The following is a 22,975-nucleotide window of genomic DNA, read 5'->3' as shown; positions in this document are numbered from 1 at the left end:
AGGATAAAAAACAGGATAAAAAAAGTGGAGATTGGGCAGAAGACCAAGGGGAGTTTGGAAAGACAAGTAAGGGGAGATCCTGGATTCTGAGATGCATGGAGACAAAAGCCAGGAGGATGCCTGTGTGTGAGATCAAGTAGGGTAAAACTTGATCTTGAACTTGTTGGACCTCAAACTCCGTCACACAATCCCAGAGTGGGCTGTCATTCCCTGCCTCACCTGTGACAGCTGGTGGGAATTGTCACATGAGACTTCAGCTGGGGGATACAAGAGGAATCCTAAACCCCATTTAAAATGCTGCATCTCATCCTAAACTGCAGCCCAAAGTCTACACAGATTTATACTGTGGAACACAATCCAAGCCAAAGCACAGAAGATAACTTATCAGACTAAGACAGTTCTTGTCTGAGTAACAATCTCCCCAGATGGAGTGTGTATATGAGGAGTGTCATTCTCTCCAAATGCCCAACTAATTTCCAGAGGTCAGGAGCTGGGAAGGTCAGTGAACTGGACAGGCAAGGACTACAGAAATAGCTCTTTGCCCAACATCTCACAGATAAGCATCTTCCCTATCCTGTTTCCTCATTCTGTGTGACAGATTTTTCAGCAAGATCCAAATCAGATTGGACGAAATCTCATTTTATTTTTAATTCATTTCATATGGTTTTATTTTTAACTCACTTTAATTGAAATGAAATTATCAATTGAAATTACTTCATCAGCTGTGAGTCTTCATTCTTTAATATATAAAATAAGCTCTTAGTAAATCTGAATCACTGATTTTCCTGTTTCATCCTCAAACCCGGGATGCTGATGCAATGCATTCAACACTGCAAATTCCACACTCCCAACCATAAACGTATTCAGGACATTGACCAATTTTTGACATCTTTTAATAACACAGTGCTTCAATTCTGGGCTAAATCTTGAAATTGCAGTTCCAGCTCTAATCCTCTCCTTCCAAGGGATTTCTTTCAATGCAATAGCCAAGTGTTTTATTAATGGCCTGGATGAAGGAACAGAGCACCCTGTGCAAGGGCACAGGCTGGGCAAACAGGGAGGTGTGGTTGTGCCACCAGATGGAAGAGCTGCCTCTCCGAGGGAGCAATGGGCCAAGAGGAATCCCAGGATGGCCACAAAGGGAAAGGCAAACCTGTGCCCCTGAGGCAGGACAGGCTGGGGGCCAGCTGGCTGGGAAGCAGCTCTGCAGAAAAGGCCCTGGGGTTCCTGCTGGACCCAAAGCTGAGCAGGAGCCAGCAGTGTGTCCTCACAGCACAGGGCTGCCTCCCAACCCAGCAGCACTGCTGGGACATCCCAGTGCTCCCACCTGGGCTGGGCTCCCAGGACAAAGGGACCTGAACCTCCTGGACAGGGGAAGGCATGCAGAGGTGAGGAAAGGGCTGGAGCACTGACACACAGGTAGGAGCTTCAGAAAACTGGGACTGCTCAGCCCAGAGAGCAGAAGGCTCAGGGGGACTTTATCAATAATCAGCTGATGGGAGAAGGTGAGGAAGATGGAGCCAGACTCTTCTCAATGGTTTGTGGTGAAAGGCAAAAAGGCAAGGAGAGCAAAGGTAGAAAATTCCATGTAAAGGTCAAAAGCTGCAAGGGTGGCCAAGCACTGGCACGGGTGCCCCAGAGAGGTTGTGAGGTCTCCATCCTTGGGGATACTGAAAACCTGGCTGGACACTGCCCTGCTATTGGTGACTGCACTTGGGGCAGGAGGGGTTGGGCTGGACCATCTCCAGATGTACTTGCCAACCTCAGCTTGCCTCTGAAATCAGCTCCCTTCTCCAGCCATTTCACCTTCACCACGTGGGCAAAGGAGACAAAAAAGGTTAAAAATCCACAGACTCTTCCATAGAAATCCCAGTTTCACTGCTGCTTCTCTTCTAGCTTTTCCCATTAACTGTTTCCAGGATTCTCTGAGAGCCTGGTGTACAACCCTCAGATACTTTAACTGTGCCATGAATATTTTAAAAATGAGGAAAAACATGTTACCAGCAGGATGAACTTGTCCATACACAAGTGGTAGAAGGGAAGTATTTTGTAACTTGTTTACCATTTCCCAACTCTGCCAACTCTGGTACCCAAGCAGGAATTCCACATCCCTTCTCAAGCTCCATATTTCACTCATCTGCAGCATTCAGAGGGAACACGTCCTGCCTTCTACAGAGCTGACAGCTCTTGAATTTATTAAAATACGCTTCGTTCCCTTCTCATACATTGGGTTTTTTCCTTCAACTGCAAATCTCCAGGTTTAACGCAAAAACCAGGGTCATTTATCAAAAATACAGCAGTAAAACCATACTTTTTAACCTAAACATGAGCAAAACCAGTAAAACTTGAGCCAAAACCCCTACAGCTCTTTAAATTGTACCGCATGCTCACATTTCCTACAAAAGGGCACCAAACTTTCAAATAAAATGACAATAAAATGCTATTGAGCCTGTCTGTTGCTCTACGGATGAAATTAAAGTCTTTATGTTTATATAACCTCCACAACGCCCTTTATTTATCTCTATTGGCACATCAAAAAGCACCCAGCATGCGGAGCATAACCTACCTAGAGAGAAAGGCTGTTCTCTTACGCAACTGCTCCACTAAGGATGTGTTACCTTGGAGCAGCCGGGCAGGCTGGAGCATCCCTGCTGGGCACGCTCCGGGAAGGGGCTGGGGCTGCCGGGCCAGCCCGGACTGCAGGGGCTGCGGAGCTGCCCCGGCACACACGGGGGAGGCTCCATCCAGAGCAGACCCACCGCTGCCTGCCTGCCTCAGCACCAGCATCCCGCAGAGGGGCCGCATGAAGCTTTAGCACCCTTTTTTAATCCCGAAATGAAACAAAAACGCCTCTCAAATCCTTAGCTGGCTTGCTTGTTTTAGCCCCTTTTTCAACCGGCACGTTAAAATTAATCAGAAATGTGTGATTTTAATCATGGGGGAGGGGGGAGGTTGACATTTGATCAGATAATGTATAATCTGAACGTAATTAATCAGAGCAGTACTTGCTAAATTCCAGGGAATTACATCCTTCATTGTGTCTCCTTGAAAACAGAATGAAAAAACCTGGCCAAAAGGCAGCTTGTTCTCTGCAAGGTTTCCCGGTCAGGTTAATCAAATGAACCACTTTCTTCCCTTCAGAACACGATTTTAGGTGCAAAGTAAAAGTATTTCCATTTCTTAGAGGAGGTGGGGTCCGTTTAGAGAACCCCCACTGCTGGAGTCCTGCTGCAGTGCAATGGGCTCTCAGTGAGTGGGAGAGGGAGTTACAAGGTCAAGACTTCCACATTTATTCCAAAATGTAACAAGGAATTACTACATACACAACTGGCATTCGACAATGTGAACTGCAGGATGAAAATGGGGAAAAAAATATGAATAAAAAGGAAAACAAAACCACTTTTAACATTTTCATCTATTAGCAGGATGTATGCTCGCAGTTGCTGTATTCAGACAGGAATATATATATATATATGTATATATAGAGTAGGATTCAAAAAATGTTGCATCCCTAATCCACCAGCACTGGGAAAGATAAGCTGTACATTTTAAATGCTGGGGGAAGACGAAAGGGGGAAAGAAAATCTTTCCAAGCTGTTTCCTAGATACACGGTATGAAATTTAAAAGGAAAAAAGCACTCACAAAAGTGACTTCATGGCAGCTCTTAAAAGAACAGTATGATACCTAGTTCATCATTACCATGTCTTCTGCAACCTGGAATCCTGCTGGGAAGCATGAAACTCTTCCAAGCTGATCCAATATACATGCATGTAACCTTTTTATATATGCAGAAAGCATGAGGAGTATCATGCAGTTTTGATTTGCAGCAGAGAAGAAAATTGACCTTTTCCATGAAAATGAATGTATATTTAGCACTGATGCGGGCCAAAATCAATTCTCTAGAGAAATGAAGGCACATACACAAAAAGGATGAAAAGGCAGCACACAGAGAAAAAAAATAAATAAAAGAGAAGAACCTTCATGCTGCATTGCCCTACACAACTTATCTACAAGCCTTATTTTTTTGCCTTATTCGCAAACTTACTCATTTTACCAGCACTACAGGGAAAATATGAACCACCTCTTCACAGGTAGCAATTTGGATTAAAATGAGAGGAGCACGAACAAAGTAAAAGCTGTCTGTGATCAAAGACCTGCTGGATACCTGAGTCAAACAGTTATTCCAGAGCAAGGTACAAGAGCCAGTCATGCATATGGATGACCTCTCACAAATTAAATGCTAATCAGGAATGCATCTCAGCAGTAAAAAAAAAACATGTGGACTATGAAGTCGGTCTGTAATCCCTTTTCTAAGCAAATACTAACACAAAACCCTCGTTATCAATTTCATACCACAAGTATCTAACATCAGGCTCAGATCCCAGCAACAAAAGCGCAATTTTCCCACATCAAACGTGCCAGCTCTCCTCCAGACATCCCAACTTGTGCAATATCCCTGCAATCCTTCCCCAGCCCCACGACAGAAAGCGAGCAGGGGGTCCAACCCAAAAACCCCGAGGAGCACGCAGCTCCTGGGGTGTCAAATGAAAATGGTTTATCCTGAAAGCAGAGCCCTTCCCCTGGAGCCGCTTCAATACTCACCTTGCAGCAGGGATGGGGAGCACCGGGCTAAGCATCTGCAGGCGGCAGAGCCCCAGGGCTGGCCACAGCCATGGCCTCGGCAGCGCCGGGAGCCCTGCGATGCTCGGGGAGCTGCCCCGGCTCCGAGGGGGCGACCTAAAGTCAGGGACTGGCGAGCTGGGAGCTGGGGCACAGCTCGGTGCTGCCCGGAGCGCGGGGCACAGGAGCTGCCAGCGCCGCAGGCACGGAGCAAACGCACAGAATCTCCCTTTACATAATCGGAAATGACTCCCGGAATCTTGGGGGCTCTCTTAAAGCCTTGGGTGCCTCGCGAACGGCCACAAGCTTTCCCATGCAGCTTTCGCTGGATTGGGAGCTGATTCTTCTTTGGATGAAATTAATAAATAAATAAATAAATAAATACTGAAAGTCTGTCTTGTCAGAGATCTTAATTATCATACCATACACCTCAGGAAAGCCTTTCCCCATCATGCATGGTTAAAAGGAGTTACAGAAAATTCCCGGTTTCTTCCACATTATTTTCTAGTCCATCTCAATACAAAGGGAATGTTTGGGGTTTTTAACCTGCGTGCCCTTTACTTTCAAACAAACGCACTGAAAGACTATAAACAGCTCTATAAAGGAACCCAGCTGAGGATTACGGATTCTCCTAACAAGAAATAGCTTTGCCTGTCGTAGGAGAGCATTAAAGTTAGAAAAATACAACAGTCAAAGTGTACTGCTCACATTTTAGTGAAATGCGAGCTTCTGAAAGAAAGAAAGAAAGAAAAAAAAATAAAAAAGCACATCCGATTCTTACCAGCAATGATAAAAGCAAAATCCCATCCACGTGTTTTCCTCACCACTAAAGAACTGATTTAATCAAAATCAAGCCCGTACGTTTCAAGAACAACAAGATCATGCTGAATTCTCAACCTACCGAAGCCCAGCAAACGCTTTCTGATGCAAGAGAGCCTTTCAGCGATGCAGCTTCTCTTTGACCTTACAGAATAATCTACACGAGTCGCAGCATTACCTTTGCAGAGATTCCCAGGGCACGAACCAAAACCTAATGCATCACTCAGCCCCAGTCCCCACACCATCTTCCCATCAGCTCGCGCCTTCCCCGGCAGCAAAATGCCAAATAAACGAGCTCAGAACGGAAAAGGGAACGATTTTTTTTTATTATTATTATAATTATCATCACCACCATCATCACCACCACCACCGCCACCATTATTGCGCTCATGCTGTGGATGTCGCTACTTACTTGGCTAAGCCATCCTCCCCAGCGCAGCCTGCTCGGGGCTCGCATGGGCGCGGAGCCGCTCTGCAGCGACCGTACCACCGCGGCAGCGCCGGGGAGCCGCGCAGCATCCCGCCCCGGGGGACAGCGGGGACAGCGGGGACACCGCCACCGCCGGGGGGACAGCGGGGACACCGCCACCGCCGCGGGGACACCGCCGGGGCGCGGGCAACGAGCAGCGACAGCGCAAAAAATATACAAACAAAACCAGCAAAAATAATTTTTTTAAAAAAATGGACTGAACCACCATGTTTGTTGTTTGCGATTTTTTTTAATGCTTCCCCCGGGATAATGACAAAAACGGAAGATGGCAAGCGACCAGGAATACGCCACTTACTCAGAAACGGGAGAAACCTTCAAGGACAAGGGCTGTCAAGTCCTATCAGTGCGGCTGGCGGAGGAGAGGGGGGATGAGGAGGAGAGGGGCGCGGGGAGCGCGGGGAGCGGCGCATCCCCGGCCCCCGAGCAGGCGCAGGATCGCAGGATGCGGCGGGGCTGGAGCCCGCAGTGCCCGGCGCTGCTCGGGCTGTGCCCGTGATGACAGCCCGGCACGGCGGCGTGGCCGCGCTGCAAATTACTTCATAATCACCCTCTGCAAAGATCCGGCTCGCTCGCCCTCCCCTGCTCTTTCTGTTTATGTAAGAACAATGGGGATTCGAAGGGGAAGAAAAAAAAAAAGAAAAAAAGAAAAAAAAAAGGCAGCCTTGCAGCGCTGTGGGGTTTGTGTTGGGTTTGTGTCCCTGCCATGCCTGCCAGAAATCCAAAACCGTACAGGAGGAACGGGGAAATATCCCCGTTTAATCTGATCTGGTCACAGCAGCATGTGCTGTAAAAGCACACACACATGCCAGAGCAGCTCTCTGCCCTTCTCTTCCTCTTCCCTACAGCCCTGCACTTTGGGGAATCACTGCATTTTATCTACAGCTTCCCACCATCCACTCTGAGTTATTATGTGTCTGCTGTTTTGAATCATTAGCACATACAGGACTCAGAAATGTAAAAGGCTTTTCCAATGGAATACCATGTTGTGGCAGTGCAAATCAAACCCAAATACAAGACAGAGACATCAGTCCTTTGAAAAGCAGAACATTTTCTGTGTAATAGTTTATCTTTTCAAAGGAAACTGTGATCAGTACTCAAACTACAACTTCAACTTCCCTACCTCAAACCATTCAATCCTGAGAGTGACTGAACACAAGAAAATTCCTCTATTTTTAGGGGGAAGAATGTGTAAAGCAGTGCAGATAAAAGTTGGGATGTGTTCTGTGGCATCCTAGGACAACAGTGGCTCGTGGCTTGCCTGTGCCTTGGCCAGGGTGGGCAGGAGCACACCTCCCTGAGCAATAATAGGAGTAGCTGTGCTGATGCTCTGTCATCCTGCCTTACTCGCTGCTCAGAATATCAATTCAGCCAGTTAAACCAAAAGTCTGCACTGCACCAAAATGGAAGCTATTAAAAAAAAAAAAAAAAAAAAAGTGCTGGGATCATTGATCAGGAGTTTTATCTATGCTGATCAATTTTTTCTTAACGAAGTAAAATGTAAATCAGGACTAGGATCAATGCAGAATTTTCTCATGTGAGACTGCCTTTATCATTAGGAAGCTACAGGCAATTACATGCATGCCAGGACACCAGATGCAGTGACTTTGGGTTATATTAAGCAGAGAGACGTGTCCCCTTTTCAGAACAAGTTTTCAGTACAAACTGCAGCTGTGAGGAGTTTGCAGTGCAGCTCAAACTGAATCCCAGCCCTGGACAAAGCAGTGCTCGAGCTGAATGTCTTGTGCTGAGGTCCCAGACCCAGAAATGTTGGTGACCTCTACTGCTGTGTCAGAAAAGCAGGAAGATACTGAGACATCTGCAATTATCTGACTCCTTACATTCATTTTTTTGGTAGAAATTTTAAAGATAATTTAAAAAGCAAGAGACCAGTGATTGACAGAGTACCAAAATACATTAAAGAAGACTGTTTTTCTTACACTGTCTTTCCTGAAAGAAGAGAGGAATAGCTTAAAGAAATTCCACACAGCATAAAAATCTTGCTCCACACATTTGGCTGTTGCCAGTTTGACAAGTGCTGCTCTCAAAGACTTTGTCATACTACAGAAACTTCAGGCCAGAGGCAGAAACATAAGGTCTATATCAGAAAAAACTCTAATTCTGATTTTTAATTAACAGAATAGGCAAGGGACTAAGAGGAGGTGAAAAATAACAAATTAAAAATTAAAAAAAAAAAGTTCCAAAGGGAAAGAAAACCTTAGTCTGAACATTTCATTATGTACCAAATCCAACCAACTTTGCAGATGAATATTCCCAGTGCTCACTCACCGCGGGCCTCTGAAGCACCAGAGCACGTGGGGAGATGGACAAGCCAGGAAGATTTTTGGAGGTTTGTTTGCAGCCTGCTCACAGGGCTGTGTTGGTTCTACCTCCACCACAGTGCTGCCATCCTACAGCCAAGGCCAAGCACTAGTGCTGATCTCCATCCCAGAAGATGCAAAGTCTGGAGGGGGAGCTGAGCTCCCAAGCCTTGGATTTGTGCACCACGCTGGAGCCTGCCCTGGGTGTGCATCAAGGATAAAACCTTGTGTTCGCTCTCATTTAAAGCTCCCCAGAGAAAACTCTTCAGAAATGGCCCAAACCTGAGCCCCAGCACTGCCAGGAGTCAGGACTTCTCTGGTTCCAGGTTGACACCTGCTCACTGCCCTCACAGTTACAAACCACAGCTCCAGGGAATAGCTGCTACCCAGAGCAGGTACCCTCCAACCAGAGCTGGAAATAGCAATCCCACCCTCAGAAATAGGCCAGCCAGTCAACAGCACCTCTAGGAACACTCTGAGCTCAGAATGTAAAGGGCTGGGGGTTTATTATTATTATTTCTTGGACACAACTGTGAGAATATTAACATTTTCCAACCTGGATTCCTGCAAGTGCAGCTCAAAATGGCTGCAACGTTGTCTGGTGCTTTTTTGAGATATTTCATCATCAAATTTAATAGCAAAGCCCTGCAAAGCAAGACACCATCTGAAATGAGGGTTTGTCAGCACATCTTCATGCCTATTAAAGCATCCAGCAGCATGTTATTTAGCTCTGACAGAAAAACAATTTAACACCTTAACTTGGGGGCAAGGAGCGGAAATGGAGCAGAAAAATGGAAAGATGCTCTTTGGGACTAAGTTTAAAAAACACAACAACACTTACGGGATATAGAAGGAATGAGACTTCAGCTGTTGAGCTTGAAAAAATTGTTCCCCCAGTAAAACTTGAACTGCCAATTTATATTTAGAGGCAAAAGAGCCTACCTGATTTCTTTGGAGAAAATTTTAATTTCATATGTACTGGTCATAGATATCACAAGCACATTTCAAGGTCTTTATGAGATAATTAATGACAGGAAACCCAGGAACATAATTTTAATTCCTCTTTCAGGATCTTGGGGACCAAGACCTCCTTTCCAGTGAGGCCATCTGACCAGAGGAACGGCACTGGAAAGCAGCAGCAGACTTCTAATATTTTCCTAATCACAACCCAGAAACTTAAACTGGAACAGCAGACTGGCAGCCTCTCATATTTTTAAACCTCATTTGCTACGTTTTTAAAAACAAGAATGAAATCTGTTTTCAGATTCGGAGTCTCTCCAGTTTGGGAACACAGAGCAGTAATATTTCTGCAAGGAAACAGCTTGCACTCCCAAACTGCACAAACATGCTGTTATCCTGGGAAGCAACACGACCTAATAAAAGGAGTGGAGGAGAGGGACCTCGGAACAGGCACACTCAAGGACTTGCCCTGCTGTTTCCTGACTGGGAGATGTTAGTAGGTCACTTGATCCCACTGTGCTTCAATTTCCCTAGCTATAAAATCAGTGTATTCCCGAGTTTAAATTACAGCGCTTCAGAGCTGGCTGCTTGGTTAACCCCTCCCTGCCCGTGGGGGAAGGTGTTGGGCACACCTGGCTGTGCTGGGGGAAGTTCTGGAGCTGATCCAGGCACAGGGCATGGATTGGGAGAGCCCCAGAGCTCCCATCCAAGCCCAACCATTCGCTGTGAGATTTAAACCTCGGGGGCTCTTGGTTGCCTTGAACTCTTTATTTTATCTGCCACATTTATTTTCCTGTACAAATTGCCACTTGCTCTGACTGATAAATAATTGCAGCTCCAATCAGCTCACTTCCTTGACAAGCATCCCAACCTTCTCAATATCTGAAAGGAAAACTACAGCCAGCCAGCACTGCAGATCCCCCTCCCCTTCAATCTCCTCCATCTGATATCTACAAATATCCCAGTTTTTCTTCTTTCACCACCTAAAAGCCTTGCCCACAAAGAGCAGATGCCTGCAAGGCTGGGCTGCCATTGCTGTCCCCTCCTTGCCACAGGTTTAAAGCTCAGAGAACAAAAACAGGTTCCCAGAATCACCCAAAAAGACCTGATGAAGAAGCATTAATTAGTCTGAGCCTCCCAGTAAAGCTTAAGTAAACCTGGCTCACTGCCACAGCCCAAGCACAGCAATGACAGAAGCCTCTGAAGAGAAACCTCCTGGCCAGAGTGAGGACCTGCAACATGTGATACAGCTAAACCTGAGTCCACTGCTGAAATCAGCTTCTCAACAGCCTAAGATGGGCCTAAGAATACAAAACCTGTCTTACACCAGCACTCACCCTCTTTTTGGCCCAAAGACACAATCTGCCATCTCACATGCAGACGAGAGGAAATACTTGTTGACACTCAGAACAAATCTCAGACCAACCAATGGAATGGCCTGACAAGAGCTTTGAAGATCAACCTTGTGAAGGTGCCACAACCTCTGGGAACTGTGGATAGGCAGCAAAGGAATTCCCCCTTCATTCCATGGGCACTTAAACCCATAAAATGCAAGTTCTCAAACAGAATTTGTGCCAACTGCCTTCCAGCATTAATCTGTTTACTTAACATGGTACAGTGATACTGGGAGGGAAATTCAAGTCCTTTGTGGTTTCCACCACAGGAATTCCCTTCCCTGAGCTCTGGAAGGGAATGCTACTCTCCCCCTGCAGTCTCATATCACTGGTCTTGATGGAGATTAGAAATTTAATTCAAAGTAATTTAAACTCAAATTACAGGATTGCACCATTTAAAGGGGTCACATCAGCTCATAACAAACTGCAGATTTCAGACAACCTGACTTTGAAGGATGTGTGGAAATAGGGGTGAAACTTTGTACAAGTAGATGGGTTACATGGACTCATCCATCTATTGCATCAAAACTATTCTTCCAGAAAAAACAGAGTTTGGAATCAGAATTTTGTTTCAGTATGTTCTTCTGATATCAGTGTTGTCAAATATTACCACAATGTTCTACAAGTTGTTTTTCCTTCTTATTTGCTAAACTTCTGTACAGGAAACCACTTATCTCCCAATAGAAAAGAATATCCTGAGCAGAATGCATTTGAAGGAGCATCCTTAGCCATGAAATCGTGCATGGATGTGACCCTCATGTACCCTCTTTACACATCCAGGTCACACCATGACCTTGGACTGCACCTTTTAAGAAACCCACCATTGTTCTATTTAAACTGCTCAACCATTCCAGTCATATTTCAGATCAGACAGGGAGAAAAAGCAGAGAATGAAATTACAAATATGGTCTGTCATTCATATTATTAAGGAAATGCATGGTCCTTTGAGAACTTAAAGTTTTCAATCTTCAATATACAGACTTTTCCTGCATACCTGGATCTCCTGACTATAAATCTCATTAGGCAGACACAGTACCTCCCATTGTAGCTTTTTTGTCAAATGGAAACCTGAATCAGCCTTATTTATTACTCTAATAAAGGCAAATTATTAACACAAAGGTGAGCAATGGTGGGACAAGGTTCAATCACCCTCAACAATTTGAGCAGGAGAACAGAATTTTAACAAACTATGAAAAAGGACTTTTGATATCTCAGCAAACAATCCAACTCCAACACACATTTCCAGTAATTAATCACCTGCAGTGATTGCCTCCTGATGAGGAGAGGGTTTTCCCCATATAATGAGATAAAAGGCTATGTTTAGCTTAGTGGGCAAAGCAATCTGACCTGTTAAGCTTTGGTAAGCCCTGGGTATCTGTGCCCTGCTGATCATCCTGCCTGAGAATGTGTGCCACAGGCAACCCCAGGGCAGCCTGGAGCCCCATCCTGGGAATCTTGGGGCCACCCTGGAGCCACCCCCTCCTGCAGAGGGTGTCCCCACAGCCCAGATCTCCATCCCAGGGCCACCCCAGAGCCACCTCCTTCAGAGGGTGTCCCCACAGCCCCATCCTGGGTCACCCTGGAGCCACCCCCTCCTGCAGAGGGTGTCCCCCCAGCCCAGCACCTGGGGCTCTCCTCCCTGCAGGGTCACAAAGCCACACAGCTCCTGGTGCTCCTCTGGGTGGAAGCAGGACCTGGATCTCGCCCATCACACAAATCATTGAGCACCTCAGGTGTTCTTCCCTGTGCCACCTCCAGCTCAGCCAAACTGGTCTCTGTGTGCTGCTGATGTCACCTGGGCTGGCACTGCCAGCCCCTTGCTGTGGGAACTCACACTGCTCCCAGAGCCTGGGAAGGGCTCACTGGTGCTGGCTGGAACACACTGGTACAGCCCAAAATGTTTCACACCAGTCCTGCCCTTCCCTGCATGGCAGCTTGCACAGAATGGCTCCACTTCAGCCAAAACCAACAAAAAACGTGTGAACCTCAAGAAATCCCTTCAGCCCCACTGGAACATCTGGGAATAACTCACAAAAGCCAACCCAAGAGTTTAAGCAGCTATGAAGTCAAACCTGATCTGAAATTATCACAGTGGCTTTCAGATATATTCTCCTACAAGAACTCAGAATTTGTATTCACAACTATATCTAGATTTGAAATAAATGTACAAATTCTTCAGCAAAGAATGAGCTTTACAGTAAGAATTCAAGAATTCTTGCTATAGAAAATTTACTTGGAGATGAAACATATAATCTCAACAAAAATACTTACATTATTAAATATTAAACTAAATACAAGACCTAAATGTTATTGGAATAAATATAGCCAAGTATAGGAAATAAAAATACACTCTAAATGAAAATTAGGTGGGTGTCAGGCTTGGCTTCCAGACTGGGCCATGTCCTAAAGATCCATGAGCTGTTCCTTAACCCCAGATGCAACACTATAAAACAATAGTTACGAAAATTTTGCCAAAATATCAGAATTTTTTGAAGCAACTAAGCTTAGGGCTTGCCAAAACATTATTGTAGAGTAAAAGAGTCTGTCCAGTGCAGAGGAGTGAACATGGGAACAAAAATTTTATTAGAGAAAAAAACCCCACCAATAATCTCACGTCCAAACAAAATTGACACATTTTATAGTATTCCCCTTAGCTAAATAACCCTTCAAAATGTCCATTATTTTAAAATTGTGCTTCACCAACAACACTGATGTGCTGCAGGTTCCTCACTAAGAGGAAAGCTCCTATTCCTACAGGAAGAGCTAAAAAAAAAAAAATTTAAAAAAAAAAAAATCCCTCATTTTGTTTGGTCAGAAATGTGTCCAGAAAGGATTTAGGGGCAAACAATGCACAGCAGTACCTCTCCTATCCCAAATAAAGGAGCCAGGAAATACAAGAACCAAAAGACCAAGAAGAAGGAACCCAAGCCAGTCATTCCTCCTCAGAATCCCTGAATATCCTGGGAGGGACCCACAAGGAGCACTGAGCCCAATTCCTGGGTCAGAGCCAGGCTGAACCTACCAGAGAGCACAGCCTGGGAGGTTTGAATGATCTCCTGATTACATTTAGTGTGATTTATTGACTGCACTTTTACCTCCCTTTCTTCAGAGCCAGAATTGTTCTTTTCTGCACCAGCAACAATTTGTTTTAGGCACTGAGAACAGGACACAGCATTGTGCAGGGGAAATAAAAGTCTGGTTATTTATTTCACTATGGGTCATTTGTCAGCTCACATCCCAAATCCAGCCAAATTCCCCTCCACAGAGCTGCAGGGACCACCAGGAATGCTCCAGGACCAGCAGGCAAATCCCAGACCCAGAACTCAAAGCCTCATCCAGAACTTTTCCACCTGGACGACCAACATCACCATCCCCCTTTTCCAGGGCTAACTCACAGACATGATCTCTTAGCAAGGTTTTTGCTCCAAATAAATCTTTTGGATGTCTTAATGCCCAGTAATAAACCAGCAGATTATAGTGATAAAATCCCAACAGCCTCCTCCTGTGTGAGGCTGGCAGAAACCTCCCCTCCTCCTCACCTTCACCTGATCAACCACATGCATCCTTATCTCCATAAACAGAAATAATGGGTGAAAATAATAAAAAAGGGGGGGAAAAGTAATTTACTAGTAAATAAAAACAAAAGTCTCGCTGGGAGGTTGGGAAAATAAATCTGCAAAGTTTGCTTAAATCATTCCAAAAAAGGGAAGATTAAGAGGGAGAGTTTGAAGCGCTTGTAAACCAGTAAATCAGTAAAAGCCAGGAGACTATAATTTTTTTTTCTCCTCTTTAAAGTGTTACAAGGTGTTTTATGCATGGGCTGATAATTTTAGTCCATTAGGAATTAATCTGCCATTTCAGCTCAGTAATTTTGAAAGTGTCCAGCACCATCAGATAAGTAAAAATTCTACTTTAATCCACATTTCTACATGGAATTTCCATATTCGGAAGGATTCCTTAATTCCTTTATACAAATAACCTTTTTTCTGTAACACAACACAGTCCTATGAGGATCAACTTCATACCTCTGTTATGTATCTTGCAGTTTTGCTCTCTAAGTCAGACATTCCAGTCTCTAAAAGTACACAGCTTTTATTTTCAAAAGCCCAAGGAAAAGAAGATAATCAGTAATGCATATATTGTATACATATATAACATATACAGGGAAATTCCTAACCTGGAAGGGAGTTGTGTGGTAAGACCCATATTTCTTGAGCACTGATGTCAGTGCTCAAAGATGTTACATGACCTTGAGGACAAAAATAAATTGTGCAGTCCTGCATTGTGTCCTCGGCTTAGTTCACTAAAGGCATCTAAATGTTCTGTGCTTACATACCATAAAACAGTTAAACACAGATATTCCATATTAATTATATTTAATACTCCTAACTTCGATTTGTGGAGAGGAAAATTGGGTTTCCTGGGAGCTGCTGCAGCTTCCAAACATCCTCTAATTCACAAGCACCAGAGATGCTCACAGTGTTATATTTAGATAAAGTAGTGATGAGAACCCTCAGCACATTATTTGCAAAATTAAATCCCACTGAGGTTTTTTTCCTCTTGCCATTTCATTAATTCCAGCTCAGGAGCAACAATGGAAGACCATAATACGTGTAAGAGATAAAATAATAAAATATATAATGAAACATCATTTGGAATTCGATGTTTTCTACTTTTAAAATAATGGAATTTTTGGTAACTTCTGTGCCTGAGAGAGAAGACTCACAGAGAAGCTTCCCCAAACTGCTGAGATGTCTGCTAGCACTGATTTCCAAGTAATTAATTCTCTTTAGAAATATCTAAATGCCAAGCTCAACTATCCTTTAGAAAGGCAATGGTCTCCCAAGGAAATATTTTAAAGAAGCTGTCTATTAGCTGCAGCATCTTATTAGTGGTTCCACTTATTGGTGGCTATCTTCTTTTTTCCTCTGCCTTCAGTCAGAGCTGGAATTGAAGCACGAGAGACAGATTTTCTTGTTTGGACTCAGTTGTTTATTAATTCTTATCTAAAGTACAGAGAGTTCTGCAGCACTTCTAGCTAACAAGCTAAAAGTGAGAAAATGGAGCTGGATCTTGCTTGTTGCAAGGTCTTTTAAGGCCTAACTATCCAATTAAGAGCTAACATCTCTATTATTTATACTTTTGACCCAATGACCAAACACCTGTGACCCACAGTGCAGCACTTTCTATCCAACCACAAACTACTGCCTGAAATCATGAACAAGAAGGACCAAGAAGGAAGAAGAAGCCACTGCCCAAGAATGTCCATCTTGTCCCGTATTTACCACATTCTTAAACCCCAAATTCTAAACCCTTCACCATGTGGTAATATACATTTCTATTCAAACCACACACCAGTGATCCCAACTCCATCACTCAATTTTGGAAGCCTTCTCCAAGCCCTCAGGTCAAAGCAGTGTTCCTCTGAGGGTTGGTGTCAGAAAGCACAGAAAGTTTAAAACTCCCAGGCTTCAGGGTTCCAACAGCTGCCAGCCTTCCCTGTTTTACAGAAATCCTGGGTCCCCCTTCAGGAATGATGCCCCTGGTGCCCTCAGCACTGGCATAGCCCAGGTGCCACCTGAGGTGTCCCCTGTTGGTGCTGCCTTGGGGACCCCAGGATGTTCCTCTCCAGGATCCCAATCCCATCCAGAGCCAGGCACAGCACCTGCAGTTCCAGAGGCAATTCCATCCCTGGGAAGGAGACACAGTGTGCACTCCCTGGCCTGGCTGGGAGAAATCCCCAGGGACTGGACACAGTGCTGGGCACAGCCACAGCTCACTGTTAATTAACAGAGGTACAGAGATCTCCAGGTGTCCAAAGAAATGGGTCCCAAGAGAAAAAGGATCCCTTGATTGTCACAAAGACCCTTTCATAGCTGAACAAGTGCCCTGTTCATACACAAAACCCCAAAACACCAATCCCACAGCACATCTGCAGCCAACCCTTCACTAATGTCACCTGAAGTCATGCCACTGACACCAGCAGAGCCCTCCCCAGAGTCCAGAAGAGTTTCATTCCAACAAAAAAAATCATTTGTTAGTGGGGAATTAAAAAGAACCATTTCCTTTGTCTATCCTCTAAAATAGTTGGGAAAGAATCTTTGGGATGCCCCTTCTTCCTCCCTACAGAATTGCAAAAAAAATCTGACAAAACAGAACTTTTTTTTGCATCATTTGCTTTCTCTCAAAGTTAAATATAATTACGTACACAGAAATTAAGTCTATCACATTATTAAGAACAGAAGAAGTTAATTTCTCTTAGAGGACATAATTGTGATGGGTGTGAAAGGAGTTACTTCTAAATCAGCTGAGGAAAGAAACTCAATGAATGGCCTGGAAGGAAGGATGGCCAGAGTTTATGAATCTATTGAAGGACCTTCAATGTGGTATTTAATGACCCCACTGGAAAAGCATGAATTACACAAATCAGAGATATAACAGCATTCAAGAGTCTACACCAGGATATTTAATTTATACAAGTTTTGGATCCTGTGTTTCCTGGAAGGCAAAAATAATAATAAATGCTGAAATCACTGTCTGTAAAGAGGAAGATTACCTCACTTGTAAGAAAATCTGGCTTCTTTTCTCCTGGTTTATGAGAAGACCTAAACACATGGTTTATTTGGGCACCATGAATAGGGAAAGTGATTGCACTGGTGTTCCAGCAGTGAAAGACTCTGGGTGTGTTTGCAGAATCAGCACGAGAGCAGCAAGGCAGGGATTTCAATCTCTAGGAAGGGAATGTTTAACCAGCACAAGGCAATGAACATTACTCTGGAACATTTTTCTATCCCTTACAGAACCAATCCAAGTAATTATTTTAAAATATCATTAGTGACTTGTGCATCCAGCAAGAGGAACTGAAAAATTTGCTGTTGGGCACAGCAAAACCAGCATCCAGTTAAGTTAAAGTAATACAGTTTTACAAAGATTTAGTGATACCTTTAAAGAGCTCAGGAATTTTATTTTTTTAAGGGCTTGTAACCTCAAGATTGAAAGTGAACTTAGAAATTTCATTTTCGAACCAATAGCCCCTTTTATAAATATGGCACCAAATGAAATTACAGTAATTTCACGAATACAAGCCGCACCAATTTGACTAAGATTTTGCTCCTAAACCGGAAATGCGGCTAATAAACAGGAGCGGCTAATACAACCTCAGAAGTGCCTGCCAGAGTGCTGAGCCGAGCAGCTGCAAAGTCGGCATTTTGCGATTGTTACAAATCGCTACTTTGTTGCACCGCGGGTGGAGCCTGGCTCCCTGTAGGCAGCACGGGGGGCGGGGAGAGAGGCAGGAGAGCTCTCTTTCCTCCTCTGCCGCAGCCCAGGGGAGAGACGGGGGGGGCCCGGCGCCGCCATTGCTGCGGCCCAGGGAGGGGGGGGGAAGCCGGCGCCGCCATTGCTGCGGCCCGGGGAGGGGGAGGGGAAGCCGGCGCCGCCATTGCTGCGGCCCGGGGAGGAGAGGGGGGACCCGGGCCGCCATTGCTGCGGCCCGGGGAGGAGAGGGGGGACCCGGGCCGCCATTGCTGCGGCCCGGGGAGGAGAGGGGGGACCCGGGCCGCCCCTACCGCGGCCCGGGGAGGGGGGGGGAAGCGCGCGCCGCCATTGCTGTGGCCCGGGGAGCCGACGGGAGCCCCGCGCAGCCATTGCCGCGGCTCGGGGAGCCGACAGGGTGCTTTGTCCCCGCCCGCCGCGGCCGCGGCAGGAGCGGGGAAACTCCGTCCCTGCCCGCCGCCGGCGCCACGGGCGCGGGAAAGCTCCGTCCCCGCCCGCCGCCGCTGCCGTAGGAGCAGGGGAAGCTCCGTCCCTGCCTGCCACCGCGGGGCAGCGCCGACCCGGGGTGACCGAGCCCAGTGGCAGTGGCGGCCGGCCCCGAGCTGCAGCACCGTGCTGGCCCACCTGGCCCCGTCAGCGGCCCCTAGCGGGCCGAGCCTGCACAGCCTTAGCTCAGCCAGTAAACCCCGCCCTCCCGCGGTTCTGTTAGTAATTGCACGCGGGTCCTCGCTGCGAACGACAAAGCGGCTTATATTCGTGTGCGGCTTATCTATGGACAAAAACCAAAATATTTGCCAACACCCAGAGATGCGGCTTATAGTCAGTGCGGCTTGTATTCGTGAATTTACTGTAGGCATAAATTTTAGTTTATACTCAGCAGATAGTGTGATATTGAGCACTTCTCTGGAGGAAATGGAACAGTGAGAATCAAATCCTTTATCCCTTCTTCTCTCTCCCCATACTTCAGCTGCAAATAACCAATCCCACATTTACAGGCTCCAACATGATCCCTGTGGAGATCTCTCTCAGATCTCCTACACAAGCCTTACATAAAACATTGCCTCTCCATCACCACACAATCAGCTCAAGCTCCACAAGACTCCAAAGATGTATATTTAGCTGGAAGAGAATGAAAGTCAGCACAGCTTATGTTCAGTTACACCATCCTGGAAAATCCTGGAGTGAAGAGCTGAGCCATAGTCTGTGCTGAGCTCCAAGCTGCCCCTGCCCCAACTCTGTGACCACTTCTCAAGGAAGACACTGAAAAACCAGGTTTGAGACTTCTCCTCACCTTAGCACTGACCCCTCTGGTGGCACTGCCTGGCACCAAGGTCTGGGCCAGCACCTTCAATTCCCAGCCCAGCTCCACTCCTCCAAGACACTTTCTGGGAAGCAAGTGCTTCCTCCCCATCCAGCTGAACGATTAACTGAGGCTCTTCTGAGCTCCAAACTTGCATAAAAACTGGGAATTCTCCCAGGAGGAGGAGTTCCCTCTGCCCAGCAGTTGGGGTGGGGGAGAGGGGCTGCTTGTTCTGCCAGTGTCCCTTGGGTAGCACAGACACTTGTGGCTGCAGCAAACCCAGCCAAAGCCACAAACAAGCTCTGATGACAGAAGAGATTTCAAATAGAGGGTGACCATGCTGCAACAGGATTAGCTCAGGGCTAGGAAGATCCAGGCTTAATTTCAAGATCCATCTCAAATTCTCCCTGTAACCTTGACCAAGTGATTTAATTTCACCATGTCCGCTTCCTAAATATACCCACGATAGATCATCTCCCAAATGTGCAGCAAGGACAAGCAGAGATTGCTAAATGCTCAGATAAACTCTCAGGACTGAGGGCCTTCCACAGCCAGATAAAATCTACTGGGTAAATACAAAATAAATATTAAGTAGCAAAATCGCTGGGGAATTCATTGCACTCTATTACATTGCAGCAAAAATTCAGTGGAGTAAATTCAATATTCCATGTCTTACTGAACATAACACAGAGCTGAGGAGGACTACAGACTTTTTCCTGTGAGATCTTAAAAATATTGAATACTTTCTCTTATTTTCATGGATTAGGAAATCCTCAAAACTGTTCAGGGGACATTTCTCACAATTTTTAACCTACATACATTCTGGTCAAATCTCAGAATATCCACTTATCAAGCATAAAGGTCAACACAAGGCCGAGGTCTGAAGGAATCCCAGCCCCAGCTCTTCTGGCTGATCTCAGGAAGCAGTTCCTCTTTTTCTGTTTTACCTTCCACACCCCATATTCTTTACTCCTTGCATTGAAATTATCCTGTTAATTCAATTGTACTTCCAGATCTCTTCAGATATAAAACTGAATTCCTGCTTCCTCAGCTTTCAACTGGGATATCTTATAAAAACCCCAAACGACACAACAAAACGCAACAGCCTTCAGAACACACACACACACACCTTTTTGTGTGACATGGATGCAAAGCTCCTGTATGCACTGAACAGCACCTGCAGCTCCCCCAAGCCCCACACACAGAATGATTTAGGTTGGAAAAGACCTTTTAGAGCAGTTCTTCCTGAATTCCATAAACCCCTCCAGGATTAGGGGTTTTTTGCTAACAGTGCCTGTTTCTGTCTTCTATGAGCTCCTGCTGACAAGCACTCTCTGAAGAGCTTGTTTTATCCCTCTGCCCAATGTTTAAATCTGAAAACAGCAGCAATGCTGCCAGCCCTGCTTTCTGTAAGGAACAACTTCCAAACTTCCTTCACTTCTCCATGAGCCCTGGCAGAGAGACCTCTCCCTCTGCACCTCCAAATCATTCCACAAATCCCAAATCCCAGTGCAACACCTGCATCTCTGCCCAAGGGCTCACCAAGAGCTGGTGGCCTCCCCAAAGCAAGGTCCAGCAGGACAGAGGGGACAACAGGGATCCTGCTGCAGGGACAGCACCAAAGCAGCCAAGCCACCAGGCAGAGGCACAGCCTGCACACAGGCACCAGCTTACATTAGCAGTGCCACAGCTGGAAAAACTCTGCTCTAAAACCATTAAATCCTCCAGAAAAAGTGAGTGGGAGAAATCTATTAAACATTCTGACATGGAAACTCCATGGAAAAGGCTGAAATGCCATTGCCCAGGCTGCTGGTATCACTGGATTTCTCCACAGAATTTGAATTTACAGCCTTTTATTTATTAGGATGAATTACCCAAACACAACATCTCACAATCCTGGCTGCAGGAGCCTGCTTAAAGCAGGAATAGACAGAAGCAGAGAATCTTAATCCCAGTCATTTGCTTCAAAGGAGAGTTAAAGTGTTCAAGAAACAACTGGATGTGGCACTCAGAGCCATGGTCTGGTTGACCAGGTGGTGTTCAAAGTTTGGACTTCAAAGTGTGATCTTGGGAGTCTTTCCCAACCTTAATGATCCTGTGTTTCTAAACAGGAAGCAAAAACAACATAAAAGCTTTCAGAACTATTGCAGTGCAGACTTCAGCAGGAACATCCAGACTGAGTGCTTAGCTAGCATGGCTGGAAATTAAAAAAAAAAAAAATTAAGAGATGGGGAAGAAAATGCTCCTCCTCCTCCTCCTCCTGCTCCCTGCACTTTCCCAATGTGGCAGCATGTCCTATTTCCCAAAAGTTCATTCTATTGTCTCCCTTTCACTGCTGTAAACACGGCTGAAATCAAAGAAGGCTGCTATTCTTCCTGTCCTACAAAAGCAGGCATTGCTGTTACAGGTGTGTTTTGCTTGGAATGTTTTTATTCACTTTTTTCCATTGTGATCCACCCTTTCTCATTCTGAGTATCCTCACTGTATGCACAGGTAGTGTCTGAGGGAATCTCACCTGTGGGATAAGAAAACGAAATTTTTCCTCATTAATCTGCACTTGTCTGTTTTTGTCAGCCCTGCCTGGTAAAGGACACCAAATTCCTGCCCTTACAGAGAGCTGCGAGTGGCTCTTGCCAGGTGCTGCCAAAAAACTGATAAGGGCCCAATGAGCCAAACCTTCTCACAGGTGTAGGTGCATTACAGACACCACAAATTAAAACAGGAAATAAAAAATCGTTCAGTGGTTCAAGGTCCCGTTTGATTGGGATTTGGTTTTATTGTTGCTTTGATTGCAGTTTTGCTTCCCCTCCCTGTCCCAGAGGGTTTTCCTCCTGCCTCTCCCAGCACCTGTTTCCCCAGGGAGCACACCTGGGAGTGCAGAGGAGTGGGAGCCTCCATCCCCATCACAGATCTGAGCCCAGCTGAAACTGGGGCACCCCAAAGCGCTGCTGAGCAGGAACCCCATCCTGCAGCTCACTGCTCTCCTTGGAGCAGCAACCAAACCAGGGCATTCTTTTCCATCTCCCATCCGGGATGGCTGCGGTATATTTGGATTTTCTTCTCCTTAGCTGAGCAAGCGAGAGGGAGGAGGAGGAGGAGGAGGAGGAAAAGGTACTAATCTCTTTAGAAAGCAGCACTTGACACCCAGTGTGTAGGTGATAATGAGCACTTCTAGGGAGCTGACACAATACCCAGCATTTACAGGAGGGAAACTTTGCTATGAGAGGAGCCAAGGTCCGCTGAAGAGATTAATTCATGATTTCTCTTCTCTCCCACTGTAAAAAAAAGCCCCAATACGATTAACTCTAAAGCGATTCTGCAGTTGTTCAAACATCCACAAGAAATGACAGTGGTACCTCAGCCCACTCGGGAGCCTGGAAAAGAAGCTACAGTCCACCTTAATTAATCCTCCAGAAAGAATGAAAATGCCACCTATTAGATTAAAACCAGAAGGAAAGAATGTACATTTCTCCATGCAGAAAGGAAAAAAAAAAATAGACCAAACTCAATTAAGTGTGGCAAGTAGCAAATAAACAGGAAGCAAATTTAAAATGAATCACAAGATGAACATTCCCCAGCTCCCCACACATCTCTGTCCAATGCAATTAAGCTAAAACTGTCCTTACAGAGGGAAAGAAAGATGCTATACTTTATTTACATATAAAGAATTATTCAGCTGTAAACAGAACTCACACACACAGGAGTTAATGGAGAAATCATCAACACAGCTATGGACTACACTTAGATCTCCTCTTCAGGTGCCAGATAGCAATTACACATCCCCTCACCTTGGGAATT

General features: G+C 45.5%; 1 protein-coding gene across 6 annotated transcripts in view; it reads right to left on the bottom strand.

Annotated features, from left to right (window-relative positions):
• Positions 1–6,416, bottom strand: part of ATP2B2 (ATPase plasma membrane Ca2+ transporting 2) — a 221,890-nt gene extending 215,474 nt beyond the window's left edge. For 3 of the 6 annotated variants that reach the window (XR_004419303.2, XM_033071630.2, XM_033071631.2), the window contains exon 1: positions 6,226–6,416. The gene's annotated coding sequence lies outside the window, so the exon portion shown is untranslated. The remainder of the gene's footprint in view (positions 1–6,225) is intronic. The other 3 variants (XM_033071628.2, XM_033071629.2, XM_033071632.2) reach the window with 2 other exon arrangements.
• Between the last annotated feature and the right edge of the window lie 16,559 nt (positions 6,417–22,975).

Source organism: Catharus ustulatus, chromosome 13 (assembly GCF_009819885.2).
Source record: "Catharus ustulatus isolate bCatUst1 chromosome 13, bCatUst1.pri.v2, whole genome shotgun sequence".
NCBI classification, from domain to species: Eukaryota; Metazoa; Chordata; class Aves; order Passeriformes; family Turdidae; genus Catharus; species Catharus ustulatus.
The sequence above is the reverse complement of the archived record's forward strand: the minus strand, read 5'-3'. Positions and strand labels throughout refer to the sequence as shown.